Genomic DNA, 8681 nt, shown 5'->3' with positions numbered 1-8681 from the left:
AAATGGGACTAACTGAAGTCTGAGCTCCTTGCTTCATATTTAAACTCTGACTCACATTAAAATAACCAAAAGAGGAATTTAGTGCTTTGGACAAAAATCAGGGAGAAAGCCAATTAAAATACTGTACTACCAATCGGATAAAAATCAAACAAACCTCAATTGTTAGCAAGAGAAAATGGGGAGGAAGAGAATTAGATTAAGGATGTGGAGGATTTTTGTTCCAAACAGAAAAGTAAAATGGCAAGAAGAGCCACGAGCTAGCCCAGCCAGGGCCCAAGGCTTCATGCTCAGGGGGAGCTGAAAGCAAGGCCCAGCCACAGGAAATGTCTCCAACCAAGCTGGCTTAGCTGGCTGGGGTTTGGCCCATGGGCCATGCCTCTGGCACTATTATGGGACTGGGAGGCTTTTCGTCACAGAGGAAAGCAAATGCATATTATGGGATGGCACAGCAGCAAAGCCGAGTGTGACTAGAAGTGGGGGAGGAGAGAAAAAGTGGGTGGCTGAGAGTACTATGGGATGTGGTAGCTGCTGCTGCTGCTGCAGCTGGTGAGAGTATTATGGGATGCCCCCCCCCCCGAGACTGGGACTATTATGGGATGGATAGCAAGCAAAGCGAGCACAGGGGGTGTGGTGTTGTGAGACAGAGGGTTCAGTGAGTATTATGGGCTATCTCAGTGTTCAGTCAACAAGCACAACTGGGAGGAACATTATGGGATATGGCTGGCCTTTCTAAATTATTATGGCGTGCTGTGGACAAGAAGGAGGAGAGTGGATTATTATGGGATATCAGCACAGACAGCATGTCTGGCTGCGTCTGTTGGGACTCCGTCCAAGAGCCTGCTGCATTTTCTCCCTCTCCCTCTCCCTCTCTAGTCCAGCCAGCTCCAGCGTGCCCCCTCCCCTTTATCACCCACCCTTTTGCCACCCGCCCAGCCCGGCCCCCTCTGACACTTAATCTCCTCCTTTCAATTGTCAGAACCTGTAAAGCAGGCAAACTATTATGGGATGGCTGCTAGCAGGATGGGGGTGGGGATAGTTGCTATGCTGCAAGGGAACGTCTCCTCTCAGAAATACTATGGGATGAGCCTAATTTTGCTGGGTGCGGCTGTTTGTCCAGGGACCTTCATAGCATGTGCCTCTTGCTACAGATGGAAGAAGAAGGATTAGAGGGAAAGAGGTCAAGATGCTTGGAACATAAATATTACTGTTTTCAGTTGGTTTTTATTCCGGGCAACTGCTCCATCTTTCAAGTCTACAAGTGTGTGAGAAAGAAGGAACGATAGCGTTCTGGAGGTTATCCCTGATCATGATGAGGGATGTGCAAAGTTGGTTGAACGGGGAGCAGAACACTCCAGAGAATGTTCCGAATGTCCAAAACATGTCAAACTTTAGCAACTTGATATCCAACAACTAAGAATGGTGAAGGACAGAAAGAAGTGGTAGGAGAAAAAACAGTATGTTTAATTACTGCCTGTGATACATATGTTAAAAACAAAATGGCAGGACCAGAAAAAATGGTTAATCCTGCACCCAAAACATCAATCTTTCATATACTCAATGTTATCACTTCCAGAGTGATATAATAGTTAGAGCGTCAGTCTGAAGTGCAGGGCTCTTCCACAAGATTGTTAAGGTACTATCCACCAATCCTTGAGTCAATAGGAAACTATACGAACATAAAATCTGCTGCTCACTGGTGCGCAGGCATGATGCCAGCAAATGGTGCTACTTACTATTTATGATGTACATAGCATGTTAAGGACAGCAACGGATGGATTCCCCAATCTTTCTTTCCCTCCCACCCACTAAAATCCTCCAGTCACTCTCTTTAATGTGGGACAGGGAGAAGGCAAATGTTGACAGGTAGACTGGTGTGTTTGGTGTCCTCTGTCAAAACTAACTCTGGTTTTGCACAAATGTTTTCTGTGGGCATATTCAAAAGGATCCAGGTCTCCAAATGGGATCAGCTTGGAGAGCTGGGGCTACAGAGGGCACAGTTTTGAAAGAACTGGGTTTTCCTACTGCCCAAACCAGAATGACTATGGAGGATGACGCCCAGGGCCCAGAGCAGAGGAGGAGTGCCCACACATGTCTAAAGGGGCCAGTGAGAACTGGGCTGATCCCAACTATTAGGAATCACTGACTGCAACAGAATAGCTGGTAAAGAATCCTAGATTATAGCCATGGCAAATTAGAGTAAAAATGGGTTGAAATTAGAGTAAAAGCATTACGTTAAACCCAAAACAACTGAGGACAATTTAAGACCACCTCTATTATGGTCTGGGGACAAAATAAAGGCAATATCATGAGAACATGATACAAAAAAGTGGCTGTTGGGGCAAGGTTTTGCTCTGCTTAGGTAAAAATGAGGATCCTCTCTCAGCTATAAAGAGCATTTGATAACCTGAAGTACTGTCTCTGAGTGTAATCTACTTCACAAGGCTATAATGAGGATAAAATAAAGATGCATCTCTTCTGCTTTGAGCTGACTGGAGAAAATAGGAGATTTAGACCTAAATACGGGTAGTCCTCATTTAGCGACCACAATTGGGACTGGCAACTCGGTCATTAAACAAAGTGGTACAAAGGCCATAAATGCAAGGATTGGTTGCAGAGTTACTTTTTCATCACTGTCGTAATTGCAAACGGTTGCTGTTCGAGACAGTCGCAAAATGAAGACTACTTGTAGTAGTTGTAAAACTTCTGCATGTACAGTAAAACAGGTTGCAGGCTTCCCACTTAGTTTCTGACAACTGTATATTTTTGTCTGTAATTTGACTGCTGTGCCATCTTCAGCTATACCAGCACAGAGATAGCATTGTTTCAGTCAATCTATGCCATGATAATCTCCCAAATTTAATTTCTACAACGCTTGTGTTTTTAAGGAAATCTTTTAAGATGCTCCAGAAATTTCAATAATACAAATATTTGGTAGCTAGAATACTAACTGGAATTGGGTATTATGATCGTGTTATGCCAGTATTGCATCATCTTCACTTCCTAGTTCATTTCTTGGCTCACTTCAAAGCCAAGATGTTAATCTATAAATCATTTAATGAAGGGTATGGGAGTATACACTGTATCTGAACAAGCACCTATTCCTTTATTTGTACCTGAGCCCTAAGAAGGCGCTGCTTCAAGAATCCTTACAAGCTGAGATGTGGTAGGTGACTTCAAGGATGGGCCATTTCAGCAATTAAAAATACCTACCCAGGAAGATTCAGCTAAGACCTATTCCTTTTGGTGCCAAACAAAGATCTTTTTCTCATACTGTATGGCTTTTAATTTCTCACCTCCTTATTGTGTATACAGTAAGTGCTTATATTCCTGCTGTATTTTTGGTCTTTGCTTGTGTTTTACTGATTGTTGTATTATAACTGTTGTTTTGTACAGGTTTGTGTGTATTGTACACTATTCCCTGATAGCTTTTAGCTGTAGGTATGTAACACATTTTATTAAATAAATAAATAGTATGGTAGCAACTCAGTTAAAGAATTTTAACTGTGTGAATTGATAGATCATTAATTTACAAATGGAGAAATTTGAGATGTTTGAAATAAATTTGTTTTGTTTTTATATATTGTCCATAGGCATCAACAGACATCAGAACTGGACAATGTTCCCAGCAGCTTTTACCTTCAAGCACTGGTCGCTGTTCAGCTTCCTGTGCCACATCTGGCTTACCTGGTGGGGTGACTTTGCTGGCCCCACAATGTCGCAGGACTTCCAGCATGGCTTCTGCTTCAGAGGAAACACTGCAGAAACAGTTTTGCTGCATTTCTTCTGGAGCTTCAGGGCAGGTAGTTTCCCATTACTGGCATCTCCCATCTCATCCTGCCTCTTCGATCCTGGGATTTTTCCCCACCCCCACCCCTGTCTTCCAGTCCACAGTTGCTCCAAGGGGTGATTTTGACACTCTCCCTCCACAGTGGTCAGTTGAGTTTAAAAAAATTTGCCCTGAAAAAGAAATTAGAAGACCAAGGAAGGGGGGAGGGCACCGGCTAGATGGTGTTTTTAGCATTCCTCAGTTGGCCATCTAGAGGGAGAATTGGCCAATTCATAAGGACAAGATGAGGGCATTGTGTGGGGGACTAGATGGTCTTCAAGATACCTAACATTTTTTATATTCAATGACTTGTTGAGCACCACAAGAATTTTGCCATGCAGGGCCCCAGATTCCCCCTTTGAAGGATGGAAGACAAAAATCTGAAAGTCAGAAATATTTTCTGCTGCATATTAAAATAAAAAGGCACCAAACTAACTAATTGATTGTGGCATGAACATTCATAGGCAGGAGCCTATTTTTACTGATTTGTGAAGTAGACAATGAAATCAGCAGACCTGAAGCATGTAAAAACCAAGTATGAAGATAAATTATGATTGTCAAGTATGCCACACTAGACTTTGAAGATAATAAAAGCTACTGGTGAATATTAAGGATTCAATCTGCATTTATAATTTGGGTGGTGGTGGTGGTGGCAAAACCTATTTTAGCTAACGAAGAAATGTTCACCTGGTATGAATACTAAAATTAGTGTTTTCTGAGCTGGCCTCCAGAGAAAAGTTTCTACATACTGTACACTTATCTATTGACAACCCCCCATGTACCACATGCACTAAATGTCTTCAGTAATGGAAAACACAAAAGAAACTCTTTATTCTTGAAACTTGCTGGCCTTCGTCTCTCCCTTCCTATCTCGGATGTTATTGTAAGGACAAAATTGGGGAATATATACCCATGTACCACTTTGAAATTGTTGCGGGAATAATGGGATAGAACACATGCATTTAAACGTACTCTGTCTGGGGAAGTGCCTTATGCCTACTGGATTTCATGAGAAATACTTGCAAACTGTAGTGCAGCTAAAATGCACCCAACACTCCCTTAATTAAGAATTATATTGAATAGAGAGACCATATGGTCCCACTATGTTCACAGTCAAGAGATTAGTGTAATTTATTTGAAACCTATAGCCTCGGCAGAAAAATGGAGATCATTGCAATAAAAATATCATAAGATGTAATTATCTATTTCACCTCCAACACACTAACATACTGCTTGATGCTTGGCTTCTCCTGCTAACAAGAATTGCTAAACAACTAAATGAAAACTCCTCCATATTTTGTTTAGTATAATATGCAAGCCAGGAATGCTCTGTATGTTAACCTCTTAACAACCCAGAACTGGGAACTAAAAATAAACCATGACTTTTAAAGTTGGCTTCCTAGGAAGGGAAAAGTCAGAAAGCCTGGTTTGCACACTGTAGTCAATAAAACACAAAAGGAGTTTCTATAGTTTGTTTAACCACTGCTACTAGCAGGAAGAGCCATGTATGAAGTTCATCCACCTGATACAGGATTCTTCAGTAGATGACTACTGAAGAATCCTGTATCAGGTGGATGAACTTCACCAGCAGTGGCTTGTGAATTACTCGGTGACTACATGCTTGCTGCCATTGTAGCTTAATTGGATAGGACAGTCTTCTCTAATCTGGTGCATTTCAGATGCATTGAAACTAGGGGCACTTCTATATCTCCAGCTGTTTCCATTCCCCCAGTCCCTTAAAAGTAGTTTAAGACTGTTATAACAATGCTGAAAACAAGGAGCAAAGAATAATTGCTCTTCCACAAGTGCTGCAGGTCCTGGAGAAATCAAAAATTTCTCACTCCTGCTTCATTTACGGAAGGGAAATAAAATAAATGTCTTGCAGCCTCTCCTGTGCCCTTATTTCAAATGTGTGTATTTGGTTGTTGGCAAAACAATTCGAGTGATTCTTATGAGGGTAGGGCTATCAGATTTGAGCAGCAAAACTCCAGATACTCACAAGATAGCAATCAATGGATATAACACTTTTAACCCTTTGCTACCATCTAGTGGTCATCTGGATTTTTTTGCAGCTCAGATCTGAAGGTCCTGTTAACAGGGGAGTTGCAAGTGCAGCTGAATTCCAGGAGTCAGGGTGTGGAAAGAATTTCTGCAGATTGGAAATGTACTGCCCCCAGCTCCACAGAGTTTTACAATTTCAACAAAATACTACTTTTACTGAGGCTTCAAACACATTGTAGCTAAGCCAGAAATAAATCAGCTCTGCTTATGTCATGGGGTCGCTGATATCTGAAGCTAGTTTTGAGCTGGTGCACAATCCTCTTGTGGAAGTTCCCTATATATTTTCCAGAATTCCTAGGAAGGTAATAATTTAATGATTTAATTTAATAATTTAATAATTTAACCAAATACCTTGTCCCACAGGACTCTTGCATCCTGGAAATTGATGCTAGCAGTAAAATATGTGTATATCTTCACGATTAAAACAGGAAGGTTGGCAATTCCACAGAATACCCTCTAGGCTCACACTGATCCCTGCTGATGAACGTGCATCCCTTGTGCTCTGAAGTAGGAGTTGGATTGGCTTTACCACTTCACTGGTTGAAGGGTTGCCTGTGAGGAGTCCAAAGGACTGCAATGAGTGGCCGGGAAACAGTGCTGCCCCCTAGGTATCCTCTCTATTACCTAGGCATCCTCTCTCCCCCTAAACAGAGCTAATGGGGCTGCAGTAAATGTGTATTCTGCTCCAGGTAGCCTGGGCAAAGCAAAAGCGATCCTGACTGCTTAGCCACTCTGATTAATGTGAACTGCCCTGCATTTACCAACAGAGAGTTTAACTGCTTCCTGATCCCCAGCCCTCCTCTCCTCTGCCTGTCTGAGCTGCTTTGCTCTGGCACCTTTCATTGCAGAAGTGGAGAGGGAGTTGCTGATGGGTGTTTAAGTATGAAGTCTAGTAGCAAAACAGCTGTAAAGACTATAGAGGAAAACTACTGATGCTTTATTCTCCTATATTTCTTACAGGGATGGGGAAGGTTGCACGTAAAACATGCTTCCCTTTTGTGCAAAGTGTCTTTTCTCTGTAATTCTCAGTTCTGTCATGATATTTCTTGCCTGTATGCTCGCATGTAGTGGGACCCCTGCCAAAACCTCATAATGTGTATAGATGTTGTGTTTGCAACATTTGTCAAAATTATGTTCCGCTGTGGCGGGGAGGGACAGTGTATTTTTGTTTCCTAACTTTTATTGTGCCATAATGCCAAAAGCGTGGTCTCAGGACCAGGGATTGCCCCAGTGGCACTGGACATTAACTGGCCATCAGATTTCCATTGATCTCAAATCTGCTATCCCATCCCACGTATTGTTTGGGGATAAATGGAACATGCTATTAACAGTAATTTTTAATGTCTATGGGCTATGTTAAATTTAATAAACCAGTGTGTTCTTTTTAAGATATATTCCCAATGAAACTGCCTTCTAGTGTAAATACTAGAGTAAGAAAAAGTGGTAGATAGCAAGATAAAGATGAGTTCCTTTAAGTCAGGGAATGGACAGATATAATGAGCAAAGATGCTACCCACTTATCAATGTTACCAGTTTTCTTTAGCACTGAAATGCATAGCAACACTAGAGATTTTTGTGTCTAGCTTTCCGTGTACGTTAAATGTCATTAGGGTATGGAACATTTTGAAAGATAACACATAGGTTGAATGTATTACTGATTACCATTGGAGGTCAGTAATGGGATCTCTGTTATGTTTAAAATAAGACTTTACACTTGCAGTTATGTAGCTTTCTGGAATGTTTGTATTGACATTTATAAAAGACAGTAAGGATATCTGAGAAGAAGTGGTTATAAAATCATATGGGATGTGCCTTATGCACATAGAAATAATCATGAACAATTTTAATTAGGCACTTAGGCACCAGCAAGGCTAAGTTTTAAAACTGAAGTGGACTGATTTTTTTTCAAGCCTAGACATAGAAAAGTAGAATGAGTATCCATCAAGAAATGTTCACACGGGTGTCAGTGACTGAAGATTGTTTTAAGTTAGTATTTACATACTGTAATAATTAGATATAGAGTTATCCCCGCGTACTTTCTCTGTATCACTGTGCTGTCAGACTGTCTGAAAGAATTATGGAAAGGTGAAATCTGTCTTGGGGCCTTGTAGTAGTCAGACTCTAAGGTCTGACTTCTCATGTCCCTACTGTATAGGAGTCTATGAAAGATTATGGGATGTGCAGAGTCTGCATCATTTGAAGGAGGAATGGAGATTCCTGGCAGGCTTTGCTAGAGTATTATGGGATAGGCTATTGGCCCTATGCCCCCAGCGGTTATTATGGTCTGTGTGTTCAGTGGGGGGATGGGGAACATTTATAATACATTTGCCAAGTGGTTTTTGGGTTGCTGTCTGTAGAAAGGTGCTGATCCGGAGGGGTCCCTGGGTGCTGTAGACCCTTGAGCAGGGCCCTCTCTTCCTGCTGCTTTTTCTTGACAGGGGAAGAACAGTGTGACAGTGATTATTATGGGCTGCGTGAAGGGAGAGCGAGATGCAGTAAGTGCGAGCATTGTAGGCTGTGGCTAAGAGTTGCTGGTAGTATTATGGGATGTCTCACTGGACGGAGACTATTATGGGATGCCTGGCTAAGGGGGAGGAGAGAGGTGAAAATGGTTGATATTATGGGATGTCCTGGGTGTGCCTATTATGGGATGCCATGGGGGCTCCTGGAATATTTCAGTGAGGCAGGGCTGGATGCAAAAAGGAGGAGGGCTTGTTCTGGGATGCCAGACTTGGCAGCCAGCGTGCACTTATTATGGGATGTGCCAGGGAAGGAGTGAGTGGGGAGAGATTAC

Source organism: Python bivittatus, unplaced genomic scaffold (assembly GCF_059951505.1).
Source record: "Python bivittatus isolate LINGU-HERP-01145 unplaced genomic scaffold, Pbiv_v1 ctg000270_np1212, whole genome shotgun sequence".
Taxonomy (NCBI): domain Eukaryota; kingdom Metazoa; phylum Chordata; class Lepidosauria; order Squamata; family Pythonidae; genus Python; species Python bivittatus.
The sequence above is the reverse complement of the archived record's forward strand: the minus strand, read 5'-3'. Positions refer to the sequence as shown.